At 43.0% G+C, this 22,259-nt stretch overlaps 1 long non-coding RNA gene across 1 annotated transcript; it reads left to right on the top strand.

Moving 5' to 3' along the window:
* On the top strand, nucleotides 976–21,535 carry LOC110260374. The gene is made up of 4 exons (XR_002343577.1): nucleotides 976–4,205; nucleotides 15,994–16,054; nucleotides 16,200–16,269; nucleotides 21,493–21,535. It is a non-coding gene; the product is annotated as an uncharacterized LOC110260374 (long non-coding RNA).

Below are 22,259 nucleotides of genomic sequence, written 5' to 3'. Positions count from 1 at the left end.
ATGAATCCACTTACATAAAGTATGCAAAGGAGCAAAACTAATGTATGCTACGGGAAGTTGGGATAGTGGTTTTCCTTATGGGGTGTGCAGTGCTTACAAGAGGGCATGAGAAAGACTTCTGCTTCTGGGCACTTGCAGTGTTCTATGTCCTGATCAGCCTCTATTTATATGCTGAAGATCAGTTTATAGAAAATCCTTGAGCTGCACACTTAAGATGTGTGCACTGTTCTGTCTGTATGTAGGTTAGAGTTCAATAAAATACTCCCCAAGGGTTACGGAGGAGTTCCTGCTGTGGCACAAGGGGATCAGGGCATCTCTGTGGCACCAGGTTTGAGTCCCAGCCTGGCACAGTGGGTGAAGGTTCTAGCTGCAGCTGTGGCATAGGTTGCAGCTGTGGCTCAGATCTGATCCCTGGCTGGGAAACTCCATATGCCAAAGGTTGGCCAAAAAAGGAAAAAAAACAAAACAAAACAAAAAACCCAAAAAACTGTTACTGAGTCCTTGTATTATTTCAATAGTAGTTAAAACTATATTTTGTGATTCATTGCTTTCGGTTTTAAAGATTCACTATCTGCTAGTGAAGTAATCCATTTTTTTTTATTTAGCTAAATATATCTCTTCAGAACTATTTCTCAGTTTGATCAATACACCTACATTTATCCTAATACATACATTTATATCATTAACTTGAGTATTTTATAGACGTCTAGCATACCCCCAAATCTTTGCATCTACAATCTCTTTCTCCTTCTCTCTTCACACATCTTTTTACACACTTTCAAAAAAAAAATTAGGGGAGTTCCCATTGTGGGTCAGTAGAAACGAATCTGACTAGTATCAGTGAGGATGCAGTTTCAATCCCCGGCCTTGCTCAGTGGGTTAAGGATCTGGCATTGCCGTGAGCTGTGGTGTAGTTTGCAGACGCAGCTTGGATCCCATGTTACTGTGGCTGTAGTGTAGGCCAGCAGCTACAGCTCCAACCCTTAGTCTGGGAACATACATATGCCATGTGTGCAGCCCTAAAAAGACCAAAAAAAAAAAGGCTATACCCAGTGTTACATAGATCTTTGTGTGTAGACATCCTGATGGCCAGCTCAGCTATCTTTCCCTGTATCTCTACGGTGTCAGAAAAGTGCTCGGGGGAGTTCCCCTTGTGGCTCAGTGGAAACAAACCCGACTAGGATCCTTGAGGATGCAGGTTCCATCCCTGGCCTCACTCAGTGGGTTCAGGATCCGGCTTTGAAGTGAGCTGTGGGGTAGGTGGCAGCGCTGGGTGCCTCTGGGAAAAACTGCCCTGGTGTAAGGGCTGCCACTGCCATCTTGGACCAAGATATAAAATTGGTCTCTCCAGCCATTTGGACCAAGGTATAAAACTGACCCTGGAACGGAGAGGTCAGGGAATTCAAGAAAATTAGAATTCGTGATATTAACATGTATTTAAAGTGTTTGACTTCTAGGGAACATGTTAATTGTTTTCGTATTCTAAAGAGAATTCGTCCGTTGAAAAGCCTATAACCATGTTTTCCAGATAGTGACAAAAAGCCATCTTTGAAAACCTACGTACAATTAAGCTTTTTTAAAAAAAATTCTTAAACTTATGATTAAATTGAAAATAGTCCTGAGTCATTCTGCAAACTCACTGAAGACCCAGGAGTGTGGTGGAGGTTTCAGGAGGGCACCCTATCTAGGGCCTGAGTGTGGCTTTGGGGGACTTAGCGAGCTCGGGAAAGCGCCAGTAGAGGGCGCTTTGCCAGCTGCAATCAGGGCTTGGGTGTCTGCTTTAAATTTCACAATAAATCTAACTTGAGAGTGAGTGTAACCCTAATATAAATTATACTATAAGATAGGGACTTTTTTCCTCTCATAAGTGAAAGGTTACCTTCCTTTTGGATCAATACTGAGCATAATTATATCTGCTCGCCCTTGTTACGCTTTACAAAAGCATTTCCAAATATTCCCAACTGCCTCCTAGACTTGTGGGAAGGGTGATAGTTCCTTTTGAGAAAAACTACTCAATTCTGAAAGACATGCCTTTTAAAAAAAAAAAACAGGAAGAGCCAGTACCGACTATGAAAGTCCGCTGTGAAATTCTGAATTCTTCATGTCTCCATTCACAATGTCCTGATAATTTTTCCCAGTTGTCATCTGTCTTTTTCCCAGTTCCATCCAGGAATGAATGGTAACTGCATTCCTGGATCTTTGTAGAAAAGAAATCTCTTACTGCAGTAATCATTTCTCAAGATATATATTTTTAGCAAATCATCACAATGCCCATTTTAAACAAAAGTTGTATGTCAGCTCTAAAGGAACCAAAATAATAACCTCAAAATTAAAGACATACTATTTCAATAATATATAAGGTTGAAGTTTTAATTCATGATAAAATCGAAGAGGTGTTTTTCCTTTTTTTTTTTTTTTTTCTCCAACCAGTAAAGAGATTTTAATTTTAGTTTAGGAACAACAGAAGAGGGGGAAAAAAAACACGTTTGCTTAAAGCCTCTTTGGATAGCAATGCCTGCCCTTAAGAGATGACGTATTCCTTTCCACTGTTAAAAAGAAACAGCAGGCCCCTAATGGAGTCCCTGTGTAAAGCCCACGTCACCAGCACCAAACCAACTTATTACCTAACCTAATTGCAGTCCTACCTTCCCAGAAATGTTACCTTTAACCAGTCAACCTGAAATGACCAGGTCAGCATGAAAGGAGAGCGACCTTGCCTGAAACAATGCATTCTTTGCTAATAATTTCCTTTTCCCACCCCCTTTCCACCTTTAAAACCCCTTCCTTTTTCTATGCCATAGAGGAGGGCCTTTCTATTTGCCAGATGGGGTGCTGCCCGATGCATGAATTGTTTGCAGGTCCTTTCTAGTCAAAGTGAGTGCTTCTGAATAATAAATGTGAAGAAACCTCAGGTCCAGCCTGACCTTCGTATTGATGACACAGCCACGCATGTAAAAGGAAAGACCTGAACACGCAGCTAATTCCCCCCTCCTTTCTCCTTAACTGGAGGATCTCAGCTCCTGTTGGGAAGGTAAGCTCCCCTTATTTTACCTAAATAAGGGGAGCTTATTTTACCTTAAATAAGCTCCCCTTATTTTACCTTCTCGTTGCTGAACGAATGATAACGTGGACACAAGACATTCACAGGAGAAAAATAACAATTTTCATTCACGGGCATGGAGATCTCATAGAAATGGGGACTAAGATGTAGCCAGAGCAGGCAGCTTTTATACTTCTTAGATTAAAAAAAAAAAAAATTTAGGAGAAATTATCCTATCAGGATAATTGGGATAAACCTAAAAAAGTGAGGGTTTTGGTGCCCAGTGACCGAAGACTCTAAGTAGAATTGGGGTTGTGGTGGTGAATTAAGGAAGTAACAAGGTTGGATGATACAAGCATCTCAGCCGCCAATTTCTGATTCTGGCAATAAGGGCGTCGTCCTTCTACCTCTAGAGTACAGAGCGAACCTTCCACGTGAGAGATGCGTTCCCTGCTCTCAGGGTGACAGAAAAGAGGACCAGAGTATCCCTCTCGCATTGGCCATTTCTTAAAACTTTTGCTCAAAATAATCGATATGGCATGGAGGCATATTTTGGGACAGCTCCCTGGGCCCCAACAGTTCCCTCCTCTGAAACTTCCCTGCCAGCTGCAGAGGGAGAGAAAGCGTCAGTGGAGACCTCCCTGCCACTGACCGGTTCTCAGTTCTGAGAAGAGTTCGGTTCGGTTCAGGAGGCGGTGATGCCGATGGGCTCCCAGAGCTAGAACTACGGTACAAGCAATCAAGTCTTTAAGAAGAGGCCTTCCTATGGAAACAAAAGGAAAGAACAATGGTAAATGAAATGGAGCAGATTATAAACCAGTTTCAGAGCCCCAGAGGCAGCCAGCTGAGATTTCTCCATGTCAGGGTCAAAGCATCTTTTCAGTTGGAAATGTCTCTGATGCTGTCAGTGGGTGTTCAGGTAAACTTTCTGAGTGGCTCATTCAGCAACAGACGCAAGGGTTGTTGAAATGGGATCTGCTGTCGTCATTTCTCGGAAGTTTATATCATCATCTAGCTTCAGTTTGCAGGATTTCAGGAAAAAGGCTGTTTCAGTTCTCAATGACTCCAAGTCAAAAGGATGGAAGAAAATTGGAAACATTAGTTTAGAGCTGCAGCCAGATGTTGGAGGAAACTAGAAGAACTAAGGACCAAGTCCAGTTTTCAGGTAAATAACAAAACCTTAAGGAAAATTAATAGCACTCAAATCTAATATCCACAACTATGTACTATAATTTCTATTGAAACAATTTTTCTCTCTAAAATCACCCCCATTTCTATCAAAGACAGCCACATTAAGATTAGTTTGTTTGCCTTTTTTTTTTTTTTTTTTGGTCTTTTTATGGCAGCACTTGCAGCATATGGAAGTTCCCAGGCTAGGGATGGAATTGAAGCTGTATCTGCTGGCTACAGCCACAGCTACAACAGTGCGGGATCCAAGAAGCTCACGGCAACACCGGATCCTTAACCCGCTGAGTGAGGCCAGGGATGGAACCCACACCCTCATGGTTCCTAGTCAGTTTTGTTTCCCCTGCACCACAACGGGAACTGCTGGAGAACAGATTCTGATTGAACTTATGCAGTAACTATACTGCCAAGAAAATAAGCATACTCACTGAGAGTTTCTAAATTCTAGAGGGATCAGGTAGGGAGAAAAAGAAAAAAGTCTCAATTCTGCTTATAAAAATAAGGTTTACCAAATTGCTGTAAGTCTTTTAAAAATTCTCGTAGCTAAAACACAGGAGGTCCCATTGTGGCTCAGTAGTAAGAAACCCGACTAGTATCCATGAGGATGCGGGTTGGATCTCTGGCCTCACTCAGTGGGTTAAGGGTCAGGCGTTGCCATGAGCTGTGGTGTAGGTCGCAGATGAGGCTCAAATCTGGCGTGTCTGTGGCCGTGGCCTAGGCCAGCGGCTGCAGATCCAATTCAACCCCTAGCCTGGGAACTTCCATAGGCCGTGGGTACAGTCCTAAAAAAAAAAAAAGAAAGAAAAAAAAAAATTAAAAACAGGAGAGTTTTTAAAAGTAATATTTTAGACAAAGAGTCGTAAAAACTATAATCACATGGATCAGTTCATTCAATCTTGTGTAATTTATTCTTGTTCTACTTGAGTCCAGCTATTCTATTAGTTCTGTCAGGCTGGCCTGATGATTAGAGGTGAGAGGGACAGTGATAATTCTAAGAAGTTTGCCAGGTTTTGGCTACGGCTCGAGAAGGATTTGCCCAGTGAAGGGGATGCCTAGCTCACTGGAGATTGTGGAAGCTATGCCGCAAGTGGAAACACATTTTTTTTTAATAGTTTCCTTGCCAGTGTGAGGGTATCAACCTTGCGGCAAGGGAAGGCTTTAGCCCACGTGGAAAACATACATGCAATAACACAAACAGCTTGATAACCCATACTAAGTGTCAGTTGAATGAAGTCCGGTTACAGGTATTCAAAGGTCCAGAGGGGGAGTTCCCTTTGTGGCTCAGTGGTTAACAAACCCGACTAGGATCCCTGAGGATATGAGTTCGATCCCTGGCCTCATTCATCGGGTTAAGGATCCAGCATTGCCGTGAGCTGTAGTGTAGGTTGCAGATGCGGCACAGACCCGGCGTTGCTGCTGTGGCTGGGTGTAGGCCAGCATTCAACTCCTAGCCTGGGAACCTCCATATGCTGCCAGGATGGCCCTTAAAAAAAAAAAAAAAAAAGCCAGAGGGAAGTGGCTTGAGGCCTCTGAGGACAAAAATAGTTTTTCCCTCTCCCCCCCGCCCATCGGTTATCAACCTGACAGGTCAGAACTTGCTGGTAGACAGTTTACACCATTTCACAATTTCACAGAAATCTTCTTGCCAATGTCTATTTACAACTTGAATAATCTTAAAGAGCCATGGTAGATGAAGAAATCCAGAAAAATGGAAACAAATAAGAAAACAAGAGCTCCAGAGTTCCCATTGTGTCTCAGTGGTAACGAGCCCGACTAGTATCCATGAAGATGCGGGTTCCATCCCTGGCCTCACTCAGTGGGTTAAGGATCCAGCGCTGCTGTGAGCTACGTTGTAGTTTGAAGAAGTGGCTCAGATCCAGCATTGCTGTGGCTGCGGCATAGGCCCCAGCTGTAGCTCTGATTTGACCCCTAGCCAGGGAAACTCCATATGCCCTAAAAAAAAAGCAAAAAAAAAAAAAAAAAAAAAAAAAAACCAAAAAACCCCAGGAGTTCCCATTGTGGCTCAGTGGTAACAAACCGGACTGGTATCCATGAGGATGCAGTTTCGGTCCCTGGCCTCAATCAGTGAGTTAAGGGTCTGGCGATGCTGTGGCTGTAGTGTAGGCTGGCAGCTGTGGCTCCAATTTGACCCCTAGCCTGGGAGCTTCCACGTGCCGTGGGTGCGGCCCTGAAAAGAAAAAGAAAGGAAAATAAAAGAGAGAGAGATTTATTTTTTGCTGTCAGGGAGACAGAAATCACAATCAGAGGATCCAACTTGCATTGGTCGTCTCTTAAGCAACTTTAATTCAAAATAATATACCAGGAGTTCCCATCATGGCACAGTGGAAATGAATACAACTAGGAACCATGAGGTTGCAGGTTCGATCCCTGGCCTTGCTCAGTGGGTTAAGGATCCAGCATTGCCGTGAGCTGTGGTGTAGGTCACAGACTCGGCTCAGATCCGGAGTTGCTGTGGCTGTGGTGTAGGCGGGCAGCTGCAGCTCCAATTCGACCCCTAGCCTGGAAACTTCCATATGCCACGGATGTGGCCCTAAAAGTACCCTCCAAAATAATAATAATATGCCTTTGAGGCCTATTTTGGGCATATTACACTGGTCCCCAACATTATGATTCTAAATCCAGAGGCTGGAAAAAAAAAAAAAAGAGATGCTTTATAGGTTAAGTTGATGTACACAATAAAGCTTTGGAAAGAACTGGGAAGAGAACAGTGAGGGATTTAGGTGAGAAGAGCCATTTAGCTGAGTTCAATCCCCACCCCATCTCCCTTCCTCCATCGCCTGAGTATTTATTTATTTATTTATTTATTTATTTATCTTTTCAGGGCTGCACCTGCAGCATATGGAGGTTCCCAGGCTAGGGGTCTAATCGGAGATGTAGCTGCCAGCCTACACCAGAGCCACAGCAACGCGGGATCCAAGCCGCGTCTGCGACCTACACCACAGCTCACGGCAATGCTGGATCGTTAACCCACTGAGCAAGGGCAGGGATCGAACCCTCGTCCTCATGGGTGCTAGTCGGGTTCATTAACTGCTGTGTCACAACAGGAACTCCTCCTTCGCCTGAGCAGATGAATATCTCTGTGCTCTCTCCACTCTGTGTCTTGCTGGGAAAGAAGATCCTTCAGATCAAGGGTGGAGCAATATTTTCTGAAGTAAAATGAAGTTCACAGGTAGTATTCAAACATCTGCTTAATTCTATCCTTTAGCAAGAAATACTCCAGAAAACTCTGGCGATGCAATCTGATTTCCAGCAAAATACCTCCCACGCTCTCTGGAGAGGGTGGAATATTACTGAAGAACAATAGACCAGAGAGAGAGGAGATGTAGGGAATGAGGACGATTAAAAACCAATCCAGACAGTAGAAACTTTGGCCCAACAGATGGGGAGCTGAGAGTTCAAGTGAAGGAAAGATGGCGATCATCTACCAGTTCACCCGAAGCTGGAAGAACACATAAAGCCGGAAAAAGAGTAACTAGGATGCAGTTCAAGATGACAGGCAGAACATTCAGGCCTTGGCCTTGGCCTCCCCTCACACTGAGACCAGTTCTGCTCAGAATGCTCTGCAGGCCAGTGCAGGAAATGATCTGTGTGTCACAGGTCCACGAATGCAGAAAAACAGACCTGCAGAGTCAGCATTTACAAAATCGGAGTTCCCATCGTTGGCTCAGAGGCTAATGAATCCAGACAAGGAACCATGAGGTTTTGGGTTCGATCCCTGGCCTTGCTCAGTGGGTTAAGGATCCGCGTTGCTGTGAGCTGTGGTGTAGGTTGCAGACACGGCTTGGATCCCACGTTGCTGTGGCTCTGGTGTAGGCTGGAGGCTACAGCTCCGATTTGACCCCTAGCCTGGGAACCTCCATATGCCGTGGGTGCGGCCCTAGAAAAAGATTAAAAAAGGAAGAAAGAAAATACATGGCAGTCTGACATTGCCTCATCAGACTGATTTTTATTTCATTTTTCTTTCTCTTTTTCTTTGAGCTGCAGCTGCTGGCCTACACTACAGCCACAACAATGCCAGATCTGGGCAGCATCTGTGACCTACACCACAGCTCTTGGCAACACTGGATCCTTAACCCACTGAGTGAGGCTGTAGATTGAACCCACGTCCTCATGAGTACTAGTCGGGTTCGTTTCCCCTGAACCACAAGCCACAACGGAAACTCCTTCATTTTTCTCATAGCTCCTTTTTATTGTATTTTACCAAAATATCAATCCAAAATGATTTTCTTTTTCTTTTGGCCTATGGAAGTTACCAGGCTAGGGGTTGAATCAGAGCTGCAGCTGCAGGCCTACACCACAGCCACAGCTGCACCTGCTGCCTAGGCTACTGGATCCTTAACCTACTAAGAGAAGCAGGGATCAAGCTCACATCCTCATGGAGACTATGTAGGTCCTTAACCTGCTGAGCCACAGTGAAACTCCTCAATCCAAAAGGATTTGAGGGGAAAAGAATTGGTCTTCTAATAGGATAATTTGAGGAGCTCTGCCTTAGTCACAACTGAACGGAGATTCAAAAAATTGAATCAGGGGAGTTCCTATTTAGGTGCAGCAGAAATGAATCCTACTAGTATCCATGAGGATACGGATTCGATCCGAGGACTTGCTCAGTGGGTCGGGGATCCAGCATTGCCGTGAGCTTCAATGCAGGTCACAGACTCGGCTCGGATTCCGTGTTCCTGTGGCTGTGGTATAGGCCAGCTCCGATTCGATCCCTAGCCTGGGAACTTCCCTATGCCACATGTGCAGCCCTAAAAAGAAAAAAAAAAAAAAAAATTGAATCAGGGCTTCAGGGCTTATCTGATGTAAGAGTAGGAGAGGCCCAGCAGCTCTCTGCCTCTATGGTCTCAGAAGTTTCAAAGCATGAACTCTTCCTAAAACTGAGGAATGAGATAAATGAACCTGACTCAGTAAGAGTGCCTTTGCCGTAGAGGCAAACAGCATTTTGAAAATGTTTCAGTTGTCGATCATTTTGAGAACATTTCAGTTGTCAATCAACTCTATTTCGATTTTTCTCCTTGGATATGCAGGCCTGCGTTCTGCAGAGAACAAAGACTGCAAGACATTGCAAAGAGATTTTCCCTAAATATTTTAAAGCAGGAAATAAGCAGCACTAGCTAGAGCTTTCCTCTAACTGCAGAGAAATGAGAGGGAAAGAGACACTGTGTTCTTTGCCGCAGACCCCCAGTTGGCTCAGTTTGCTCCTGATAACTGCCCAATTCGAAGAGGAGGCGGGGGTTCCTGTCGTGTCTCAGTGGTTAGCGAACCCAACTAGCATCCATGAGGACGGGGGTTTGATCCCTGGCCTCACTCAGTGGGTTAAGGATCTAGCATTGCCATGAGCTATGGTATAAAGTCACAGACATGGCTCCAATCTGGCATTGCTGTGGCTGTGTTGTAGGCTGGCAGCTACAGCTCCGATTGGACCCCTAGCCTGAGAACCTCTATATGCTGCAGGTGTGGCCCTGAAAAGACAAAAAGACAAAAAAAAAAGAAGAAGAAGAATTGGAGGCAGAGGATCTGGGACTCTTGGGTTCTTACCTGCTGAAAGGTAGTGGCAGCACTGGACAAGGGTGTGAGGTTTACACCTGGGAGGCTCACATGCAATTGAGAGCGTGAGCAATGATGGAAAGGCGATCACGCAACAGAGCCATGGCAGCAACCAGCAAAGTGTACTTATTTGTGGGAAGTGAATTCCAGTACAACCCAGGGTGGGTGTGTGTGTGAGATTTGTAGGTGTCTGCAGACCTTGCAAAACCCTAAGCATTTGAGCTATTAATGTTAACATATGCTGTGGGTAGAGGAAGAGGACCCCCATAAAGAAGGCTGGGAAGGAGCAAAGGAATAATCAGAAAAATAAGGGAAAAGACAAGAGAACAGTCTTGAGAAAGCCAGAGAGTATCACTGTAAAACATGCAGAGGTCAAGCATCTCCTGAATTTAGCAAAACCGTGACCTTCCCGAGAACAATTTTGATGGTGTGTTTGGTTGAAAGCCCTACCGGACTGGATCCGTGGCAAATAAGAGGTAAGGAAGTAGACATATCAAGTGTAGCCTAGTACACTTCTCTCAAAAGGAGACTTCTTTTGGAGTTCCCGTCGTGGCACAGCAGAAAGGAATCCGACTAGGAACCATGAGGTTGCAGGTTCAGTCCCTGGTCTCGCTCAGTGGGTTAAGGATCTGGCGTTGCCGTGAGCTGTGGTGTAGGTCACAGACACGGCTTGGATCTGGCGTTGCTGTGGCTCTGGCATAGGCCAGTGGCTACAGCTCCTATTTGACCCCCTAGCCTGGGAACCTCCATATGCCTCGAGTGCAGCCCTAAAAAGACAAAAAAAAAAAAAAAGGCAAATGTAGACTTCTTTCAAATCAGTAGAGAGTGAAGAGATCAGCGAAGGATGTGGTCAAATGAAGGTTTGGGGGTTTGTTGTTTGTTGTTAACAGGAGAGAGTTAACCGTGTTTATATGTTGAGGGATGAACCACAGAGGAAGAGTAACAATATGAGCATTTAAAGGAGGAAGATGTCCACGGATGAGGGTGCAGACGGGGACGGGATCAGAGCATAGGTAAAGGTATTAACCGCTGAGAAGGGAGAAAAGGTACAGATCAGTAAGGATACAGAGTGGTGGTAGGAGTTGGATTCATTTTCTATTGCTATCTAAAAAATGACCACAAATGTAATGCTAACATCTGAGCCGACTCTGCAACCTACACCACAGCTTTCAGCAAAGCTGGATCCTTAACCCACTGCGTGAGGCCAGGGATCCAACCCGCATCCTTATGGATACTAATGGAGCTCTTAACCTGATGAGCCACAATGGGAACTCCCAGTTATCTCTTTTATATTTAGTAATTTGTGTGTGTTAATCCCAAACTCTTAATTTATCCGGGGTGGGAGATTTCTTAACTGCTGGCTCTTTTCTAAGAATACAGGGCTCAGGTGAACTTCAACACTGTCAGTCTTGTGTTCAAAATGAAGCAATCTCATTTCTTGCTGAACAACCCAGAAGTGAGAATAGATCTCCTGAATGGGGCCAAGCAGAGTTTAAGAAATAATCCCTTAAGATTTCTTTTTGGCATTGCTTCTGCAAAACCAGTTGAACTATTTATGGAGAGGTGATTAAAAAATGTCAGTTGGAGTTCCCGTTGTGGCACAGCTGAAACGAATCTTACTAGGAACCATGAGGTTGCAGGTTTGATTCCTGGCCTCGCTCAGTGGGTTAAGGATCTGGCGTTGCCGTGAGTTGTGGTGTAGTTCACAGATGAGGCTCGGATCTGGCATTGCTGTGGTTGTGGTGTAGGCTGGCAGCTGTAGCTCCTATTCAACCCCTAGCCTGGGAACCTCCATTCGTGTTGGGTGTGGCCCCCCTCCAAAAAAGACAAAAGACAAAAAAAAAAAAAAAAAAAAAAGTCAGTTGTTTCAAAGTCCTGAACATCAGATATCTTAAAAAGGAGTGCCTGAAATGAAAACAAGAAATATTAATAAGAAATGTGTACTAAAGTAAATAGCCTGAGGGCTGAACCTAAGAACCAGTCCAGTGGAGCTGAAGTTGATGGAGCCCTGATCATGAGCTCCCAGAAGCTAAGATGTTGATGCTCTTGGTGATATTGCCCACAGCCTTGATAACTTCTCAGTAAGGCATGCACACATAACCCAGTATTTGGCTAAGCTTCCTTACTGACCTTGACAATGGCTTGTCCAGGGAAAAAATCCACCCCATGCATGGTTTGCTATGGCAATGAGTCCTTGAGTTCTTCATGGTTTATATGAAATCACTGGGCTTTAGCTCACAGGGCTTCTTTCAGTCCTGGGGGAAAAGGCCAGTGCGGCATATAGAGAGATCTGAAGATAGTTTCTGAATACAGAAGGGACAGAATTTAGAAAACATAGTTTGGAGAGTAGTAACCAAATAGTAAAGGAATCTGGAAGAATCAAACATTTGATAAGTGCCGGAGTTCCAGTGTGGCTCAGTGGTTAATGACTCTGACTAGGAACCATGAGGTTTCGGGTTCGGTCCCTGCCCTTGCTCAGTGGGTTAACGATCCGGCATTGCCATGAGTGTGGTGTAGGTTGCAGACGCGGCTCGGATCCCGCATTGCTGTGGCTCTGGCGTAGGCTGGCGGCTATGGCTCTGATTAGACCCCTAGCCTGGAAACCTCCATATGCTCGACAGTGGCCCAAGAAATGGCAAAAAGACAAAAAGACAAAAAAAAAAAAAGATTAAAAAATACATATATTTGATAAGTGTTAACGATGTGTGTAAAGTAACAGGATCCAGTCAAGTTCTAGGTAGATACAAACTAGGCTTCCCCCAAGGAGGGGAGGAAATCATTTAAATCTCTACCAGAGAAGATAGTTTTTGCATATCCATCAACTACCTGTAATGTACCAAGTGTGGAAATAGCACAAAAACAATGAACAAGGCTAAAGTCTAATAACTCCAGCTATTGCTAATTTGGGAATAGAGTCAGAAGGGTATGCTACAGTTTTCCTTTGAAACAAAATTTCTCTCTATGATCATTCTTCTTTTGATCAAAGATAATCTCAAAGAAAGATTTTTTTTTTTTAATGGCTGCCCCTGAAGCATATAAAAGTTCCCAGGCTAGAAGACAATCAGAGCTGTAGCTAAGACCTATGCTACAACCACAGCAACTCTGGCTAGGAGCCACATCTGTGACCTATGCTGCAGCTCACAGCAATGCCAGATCCTTAACCCACTGAGCAAGGCCAGGGATTAAACCCACATCCCCTCTGACAGAGGTCGGGTTCATAACCTGCTGAGCTACAACAGGAACTCCAAATAAACCTAATTCTTTCTAGAAATTCCTGTCATGGCTCAGCAGAAACGAATCTGACTAGCATCCATGAGGACGAAGGTTCGATCCCTGGCCTCGCTCAAAGCGTTAAGGATCCGGCGTTGCCGTGAGCGCTGGTGTAGGTTGCAGACACGGCTCAGATCCCTTGTTGTTGTAGCTGTGGTATAGGCTGGCAGCTACAGCTCTGATTTGACCCCCTCCAAATGCCATGGGTGCGACCCTAAAAGCAAAAACAAAACAAAAAAACTAGTTATTTCTAGAACCTCTCTTTTTTATAGGATAAAAGAACAAGTTCTTTGTGATTTTACAAGGGCCTTCTGGGAAATCAATCTTAAATGCAAAATATATCGTTTGAGATTTGGAATTTGGAAGGCAAAATATCAAAATTTGTGAGGAGGTTTGAACACTTGCTTATATAAGATCATGGGTTACTGTGAAAAATACTTGGCCACCTCTTCAACCAAAATGACAATAAAATATTTTAAAAGTATACATAGGAGATAGCATGATTGCAGAGAACCTTAGCTCTTTCAAAAGTAGGAAGACTTTGTACTCAAACAATCAAGGATATAAAATCAATATAAAACACAGGAAATAGTTCTGATAAGATACAGAATCCTTGTTTTATAGGCAGATTTCTCAGAAGGAAAGAAAAATTCTTACAACCTCTTACTAAGGAAGGCAGGCAAGTAATCCCGAACAGTGAGAAAACTAAAGTCTCATCGTACGTCGGTGTATTTGTTACTAAAACACTTTTGACAATCTCGTAAGTAAATCCATTAACCTTCAGCCCGCTTTGACCACTGTAATTAAAATTTCCTTTGGGGGATTTTTCTTTATCCATGCAATTCTTTCCTACACTTTCCTCCTTCTCATTCTGGAACGAAGATCCAGTTTACGTCAGCACAAATTTGCTCTCTTTTTGCGCAACTAAAACCTACCCTGCAGACTTTGCCTACAAAGTTCCTCTCTGTCACCTTTGCTCTGAGAAGAGGCTTGTTTGCATATATTGATTATATCTTTTAACTGGTCACTTCTATTTCACAGGGAAAACTAGGAGGTTAGGTAATTGTGACTGAATACACTAGCATTTTTAGCAGATCAGTAGAGGTTATAAACACACATTTCATAACTTTTTATAGCTATTCACATCCCAAAGCTGCATAAATGAATATATTCATTAACAGATCCAAATATTTAGCCTCTGGGAGTTCCCATTGTGGCTCAGTGGGTTAAGAACCTGACTAGTATCCATGAGGATGTGGGTTCAATCCCTGGCCTCCCTCAGTGGGTTAAGGATCCAGAGTTGCTGTGAGCAATGGTGTAGGGAGCAGATGAGGCTCAGATCCGAGTTGCTGTGGCTGTGGTATAGGTGGGCAGCTGCAGCTCCGATTTGACCCCTAGCCTGGCACTTTCCATATGCCATAGGTGCAGTCGTAAAAAAAAAAAAAAAAAGAGAAAAGAGGCAAAAAATACATAAATATTATATAAACTGCAAATTATGTTCTGCAATTAATGTTTCAGTATCCTATCCTACTTAGAAATGATCTGTGTATCTATGAATATCCATTAATTAACTCAGATTAACATTCATCTAAGAGTTTAAGTTACTGAAAGATCTTAGAAGCCATTTCCAAGATGACACACTACAAAACACAATTACTAGGAGTCCTGTTGTGGCTTATTGGTAAGAACCTGAATAGTATCCATGAGGACGCAGGTTTGATCCCTGGCCTTTCTCAGTGGGTTAAGGATGTGGTGTTGCTGTGAGCCGTGGTGTAGGTCACCGACTCAGCTTGGAACCCACGTGACTGAGGCTGTGGAGTAGGCTAGAAGCTGTAGCTCCCATTCAACCTCTAGCTTGGGACTTCCATATGCTGCACCTGTGGCCATAAAAAGAAAAAAAAGAAGAAAAAATTGGACAAAAAGGGATACTGATTTTTTTTTTTTGATCATAAAACTGGCTCATGTAAAATACAAAAGTAAACATTTTTTTTTTCCCACTGTACAGCAAGGGGGTCAGGTTATCCTTACATGTATACATTATAATTACATTTTCCCCACACTCTTTCTCAAAAGTAAACATTTGAAGAAAAAACATGAAAAGCATTTACATGGACCAGTTTCTCTTTAAAAAAAAAAATTTTTTTTGAGGATACAGATTTTATTCAAATCTTAGGGAGAGCGGATCAGAATATCTCAACAAGTGGTTTTGCCTTGGAATTTCATAGAGAGGTGCTATGGTCTGAATGTGCGACTTGGATCCTTAGTTGCTGTGGCTGTGGTGTAGGCCGGCGGCTACAGCTCCAATTAGACCCCCTAGCCTGGGAACCTCCATATGCCCCGGGAGTAGCCCTAGAAAAGACCCCCCCCCCAAAAAAAAAATCAACAAGGAGTGATTTACAGTTGGAATTGTTTGGCCAACAGTTGAAGTCTCAGTTTGTTAGCTGAACAGGACATGCTTTTCTCTGTGGATAGCTGGTTTCAGGTGGACAAAGAGTTTTAATTTTAGCTAATCAATCATGAGACAGAGAATGGAAGTTGAATGGTCTGAGTCGACTCACGTCAAAAAATTCATGTAAAAGGAACTGTCAAGGTAAACAATGCAGTCATCTGTGATTCTTACGGGAACCACGAGAATATTGGACAGGAGATCTTATTTAAGTTTTATTGGGAGAAATGGTTCTTTGTAGTAAGCCATTTCTCAGAATGTGAAAAGGTGGAGGAATTTTGGGACACAGAAGGTTGAGGGGATTTCTTAACCATGCCTATTTTCTAGGTTTAAGGAAAGTTTAGCCTTGATACTGTAAAGCAGAACCCAATCGTGGGCGTGACCTCAGCAGGGCTATCTTAGAATTCTGCTTACTATGGGGGGGGGGTTGAAACTGAGAAAGCTGTTGAGAAAGCTGCCTAACAGTATCTGTTTTCTCTTCGAGGTGTGTGTACGAGGAGAGGGTTGATGGAAGGAGGAGCGTTGGCTGGAAGACGTCTGTGAAGGTATGAAATGACTGTTGTGAAAAATAGAGCAAGTCAACTGAAGATGCTGAAGATGACCGTGACATAGACATGTTATTTAATATCAAAGACCGCAAGTTTGCAATGGCTCTGATGCACTGTTATGTGGTTGTATCGTTTTCTCCAGGAATCCTTGGCAAACCTGTCAGCTCAGTGTATGTGTGGAAAAGGAGATCCGTGGACTGATCCAAATTAAGGTAATTCTGGGTCAACGGAATAGGAGTACAAAAGGACATGGCCCTGGGCGGTGATGGGGAGAGGGGATGGACCCTGAAGGTCAAGGTAGGTAGAAAAAGAAGAAAGAGGGGAACAGAGAGGATAAGGTAAGTGGGGGAAACAGTGCCTGAAAATCTGAAGAGTTCAAATAAATAGGTATAATGGAAATGAAGGTGACTCAATTGAAATGTAAGAAGTTCTGGGTAAATCCTGGATATTTGGGTTTGTTATTTCACATCCTGGCGATAAAGTCTAAAATACAGCCATGGGTACAGGCGGCTGAAGTACAGTAAAAGAAAGGCTGTAAATCATGTGACTGTTGCTGAGAAGTGTGAAGATGTGGCTGGCACATGTCGGGGATAAGAAGGGGCAGTGGGAGAGAGTAAGAAGAACTCTCCGTAGTCGGTGAGGGCGTGGTGTTTTAAAAGCGGTGGTGAGGCGCTAGGGAAAGTGACAGCACAATCTGCTGGGGCTGGAACAGCTGTTTAATTTTGTTGTTGTTTTTCTTCTTTTGTTGTTGTTGTTCGTTTGGTTTTTTTTAGGGCTGCATGCACATCTTAAGGAAGTTCCCAGGCTAGGGGTCGAATCAGAACTGCACCCGCTAGCCTATGCCACAGCCATAGCAATGCCAGATCCTTTAACTAAGCCACTGAGTGAGTCCAGGGATCGAATCCACATCCTCATGGAAACTAGCTGGGTTCATTACCACTGAGTCACACCGGAAACTCCTAGAGCAGCTGTTTAATTGAGGGAGTGGCCTTTCTAGCACAGAGCTTAAGGAAGAAGCTTGTCAGTACTATGTAAACATATGTATTTCCCAAATACCTGGTACCTCCATAAGAGAAACAACAACAAAATAATAGCACTGTAGTCATATTGTTGTCAAATGCCAATTTGCTATAGACCTCACCAAAACAAACTGCTACCAAGACAAACCTGAATTTGTAACTTCCTGTTGATAAAGAGAGAAACAGAGACTACGATTCACATTTTTTAATTTATTTATTTTTATTTATTTATTTTTTGCTTTTTAGGGCCGCACCCACGGCATATGGAGGTTCCCAGGCTAGGGGTCTAATCAGAGCTGTAGCTGCCGGCCTACGCCAGAGCCACAGCAATACCAGATCTGAGCTGCATCTGCGACCTACACCACAGCTCACAGCAACGCTGGATCCTTAACCCACTGAGTGAGGCCAGGGATGGAACCCGCAACCTCATGGTTCCTAGTCAGATTCGTTTCCGCTGCAACATGATGGGAACTCCCGATTCACATTTTTAAAAAAGGTGTCCAGTTCTCTTAGATTTAACACATGCATAGACTTATCTAACCACCACTACCCTCAGGGTAGAGGACAGATCCCTCACCTCCGGAATTTCCTTATGCTCTTCCTTTGTAATCAAAATTTCTCACCGTCTCTAATCCCTGATAACTACTAATCCCTACTACTTCGTCCCTATAATCCCTGTATGTTATATAATAGAGTCAGACAGTATATTGATGTCTCCACTCAAAAACATTTGGAGCATTTTCAGGTTTGGGCAATTATGAATAATGTTGCTGTCCACATTCCCATATGGGATTTTAGGTGAACACAAGTTTTCAATTCCCTTGCATTAATAAATACCTAGGAGCAGGAGTGCTGGGTCATATAAGTGTATATTTAACTTTTAAGAAACTGCAAAGCTGTTTTCCAGAGCAGTGTGTGATATTGTATTCCTATCAACTATGTATGATAGTTTCTTGCTTCACACCCTTGTCAGCACTTGCTGTTGTCAATTTTTTGTTTAGCCATTCTAACAGGTATGTAATGGCATCTTGTGTGATTTTAATTTGCATTTCCATTATGGCTAATGATGTTGACTGTCTTTCCTGTGCTTACTTATCATCTGTATATCTTCTCTGAGAAAGTGTCCTTTCAAAGCCTTTGCTCATTTTTTAAATTGAGCTTTTTCTTATTGATGAATTTTGAGAGTTCTATGTAAATTTTGTATACAAGTCCTTTGTCAGGAGATTTTAAAGTATTGTCTAGCAGTCTACAACTTGTATTTCAATTATTCTTAACCGTGGCTTTTGCAGGAAAAAACATTTTGAAGTTTCGATGGAGTCTAGTTTATAATTTTTTCTTTTATGGAGTGTACTTTTAGTATCATAACTAAAAAAAATTTGCTTGGAGTTCCCGTTGTGGCGCAGTGGAAACAAATCCGACTAGGAACCATGAGGTTGCAGGTTCCATCCCTGGCCTCGCTCAGTGGGTTAAGGATCTGGTGTTGCCGTGAGCTGTGGTGTAGGTCACAGACATGGCTTGGATCCCGTGTTGCTGTGGCTGTGGCCTAGGCCAGCAGCTGTAGCTCTGATTCAACCCCTAGCCTGGGAACCTCCATATGCCAAGAGTGCTTTCCTAAAAACCAAAAAAAGAACATGCCAGATTCAGGTAACTTGGTAACCTGAGAGGACAACTGGTTTTTCCTGTTCCTGAGCTATGCTTTCAATGCAATAGTTTTAAGTACCATAATAGCATAGGAACAAAGTATAAGTGACACCTGTAAACCTGAGATTTAATTCCCTAAGCAATGAAATTTTTTTGATTTTTTAACTGTTTTGAAAAGAAATTCTTTGAAAATTTTTATCACCATAGACTTTGTCTTTATTTGTTGTCTTTTCTTTTTTTCCTGTGGAGTCTTAAGCCACTAAAGTTCATAAACTACCAGGCTTGATGCTGCCTGAAGACACTGATCTGGAGAATGTCACTTTGTGTATGTAATGCTTGCAGTGTAATCCATACCAAATATAATTTAATTTGGTCTTAATTTCTCTGGAGCACCAATGGAAACCACAGTTATCATGCAGTATTACAATGTACTCAGGCTTTCAATAGGGTTGCCAGATCCAGCAAAAAAAAAAAAAGATGCCCAGTTAAATGTGAGTTTCTGACAAACAACAAATTTTTTTTTATTATGAGCATTATTTTTATTTTTATTTTTTTTGTCTTTTTGCCTTTTCTTGAGCTGTTCCTGCAGCATATGGAGGTTCCCAGGCTAGGGATATAATCAGAGCTGTAGCCACCGGCCTACTCCAGAGCCAGAGCAATGAGGGTTCTGAGCTGCGTCTGCAAGCCACACCACAGCTCACAGCAATGCCAGATCCTTAAGCCACTGAGCAAGGCCAGGGATCGAACCCACAACCTCATGGTTCCTAGTCGGATTTGTTAACCACTGCGCCATGACGGGAACTCTGAGCATTATCAACTGAAGAAAAAGGCACAGCCAAAAAATTGCAAGTTAAGTTTTGTTTGGAGGGTCTTACTGAGGACTATAGCCTGGGAAACAGCCCCTCAGATAGTCTGAGGAACTGCTCTGAAGAGTCAGGATACATAGGAGGATTTTGCTGAAAAAACAAATGAACAAACAAACATGTGGTCTAACATCAAAATATTACAGCTAATCAAAAAAAAAAAACCTCAGATTTCTCAACATAATGATTTTAGTGTTTTGGTTTTTTTTTTTTTTCTGTATAAACCAATACACTGAAGTTATTCCATAGATATACATCTCAATTGTTTCAGGCCAATATTGCAAAGCATAGCTTCCTATTTTTCTCCATCTTGACTTTGCCTCAGGGTGCATGAGGGGGAGACAAGCTGCAGTGGTTGGTGGCTTAATCCTTGTAGAACTGGAACGGCGGGTAAAATTCTTTGTTTCCTGTAATGGCGGGCAACATTCTCTTTCAACAGTGTATATCAACTGAACTACTATTCATTTTTTATTTGAAATTCAAGTTTAGGTATTCTATATTTTATCTGGTGACTCTAATTAAGTACCAGGGAAGAGTTCCCACTGTGGCACTGTGCGTTAAGGATCTGGTATTGTTGCAGCTGTGGCATAGGTCACAGCTGCAGCTCAGATTCAGCCCCTGGCCTGGGAACTTACATATCCCATTGGTGTGGGGATAAAAAAAAAAGAAGAAGAAGAAAGAAAAGTAACAGTGCGATAGTGAGATATATAGCCCTGTTTGGTCCTGGATGCCCTTAGACGAATATATTGCTCTCATCCGTCTTTCTTTAGGTTGCCAAATTTTTACCTTTCAGATCCATTATTATAGAGGAGCCAAAGCTGTTCCTTCACCCCAGAGTCCCCAGATTGCTCTTTGTCTCTCTTCCTCTGTGGCCATCTCTCTTTTTCACTGATACTTCTATCCATATTGCTACTCTTGCTGTTTGCCACTTTTTTTCTATACCGTGCTCATTCTTTTTCTATTCCATTGTTTTTCTTCCTATGACAGCTAACTGCAGTGCTTTAAAGCATAGACTTAGAGGCAGATAAATTAAGACTTGAATCCCTGTTTACTTTTCAGTCTATATGGGAGTTCAGTAAGTTACTTAATGTCTGTAAGCCTCGGGTTTCTCCTTCTGTTAAAATACAGGCAGTAATGCCTACTTTATTTTTTTTTAATTTTTTATTACTCAAATGAATTTATCACATAATGCCTACTTTATAATAGGGCTTTGTGGGGGTTAAATGAGATTGATACAAACAAACTAGTCAAAGGTACAATCCTGCTTGTATTTTGGTTATTAAGAGAGCTTCAGGCTTTGGGCACTCACTCGAATTCTTTAAGTGTGTTAGGTGCCTAGACTTGCAGCTCAGGCTCTGTTAGACATTCTTCGCTGGTGAGTTTGTACTGTCTGGCTTGTCTTCATCATCATTACCAACCAGTTCAGTTCGGTTAAGGAAATATGTATCGGGTTTCTAACGTGCTAAGCCCTAGGTACTGGAGATCCAGAGGTAAACAGGAGAGCCCTGACTTCAGGGAACGTGTTGGGCAGAAAGGATAGATATAATCAGATCACAGTACAGTGAAGTAAGATTATTTAGACATGCACAGGAGGTCTCAAGACACTAGGGAATGACAGGAGTAGTTCAGACCCGGGGAGGAAGGAGGTAAGAAAAGGCTTCAAGTTTGTGATATCTGAATAGAGTATTAAACAATGACTGGGGCTAGCTATTAAAAATATATGTGGGAGTTCCTGCTGTGGCACAGTGGCTTAGAAATCCAGTTGCAGTGACTCAAGTTGCTGTGGAAGCATGAGTTGGATCTCTGGCCTGTCACAGTGGGTTAAAGGATCCCACGGTGCCACAACTGTGGCGTAGGTCAGCAGCTGCAGCTCAGACTCAATTCCTGACCCAAGAATTTCCTTATGCCACAGGTGCAGCCATTAAAGAAAAAGAAGAAGAAAAAGAAAACAGGAGGTCCCGTTCTGGGTCAGCAGAAACAAATCTGACTGGGATCCATGAGGATGCAGGTTTGATCCCTGGCCTTGCTCAGTGGGTTAAAGGATCTGGAGTTGCCATGAGCTGTGGCATAGGTAGCAGATGCTCTGATCTGGCGTTCCTCTGGCTGTGGTGTAGGCCAGCAGCTACAGCTCTGATTTGACCTCTAAAAAAAAAAGTTTGTGGGGGGGGACCAAAAAACATGTGGAGAGTTCCTTTGATCCCTGGCCTAGGAACTTTCACATGCCATGGGCATAGCCAATAACATCAAACAGGGGAAAAAAAAAAAAAAAAAAGAATGAAAAAGAAAAAAAATACATGTGGGAGCAGTGGAAACAGTCTACATATGAACAGCATGAGGAACAGAAATAGGTACTATCAATATAGGGAAACTCAAAGCAGTTCAGAATTATTAGTAGTTTTTTGAGGGGTTTTTTATTTTGTGTTTTTTTTTTAGGACCACACCCATGGCATATGGAGGTTTCCAGGCTAGGGGTTGAATCAGAGCTGTAGCTGCCGGCCTACGCCAGAGCTCACAGCAATGCCAATCCTTACCCACTGAGGGAGGCCAGGGATCGAACCTTTGTCCTCATGGATGCTGGTCAGATTAGTTTCCGCTGAGCCACGATGGGAACTCCCTTATTAGAGTTTTTTACATTGAGAAGCTAAGAGAGGCTAATGAAAGCATTTCTTGTGGTCATCA

Source organism: Sus scrofa, chromosome 4 (assembly GCF_000003025.6).
Source record: "Sus scrofa isolate TJ Tabasco breed Duroc chromosome 4, Sscrofa11.1, whole genome shotgun sequence".
In the NCBI taxonomy this organism is placed as follows: Eukaryota; Metazoa; Chordata; class Mammalia; order Artiodactyla; family Suidae; genus Sus; species Sus scrofa.
The sequence above is the reverse complement of the archived record's forward strand: the minus strand, read 5'-3'. Positions and strand labels throughout refer to the sequence as shown.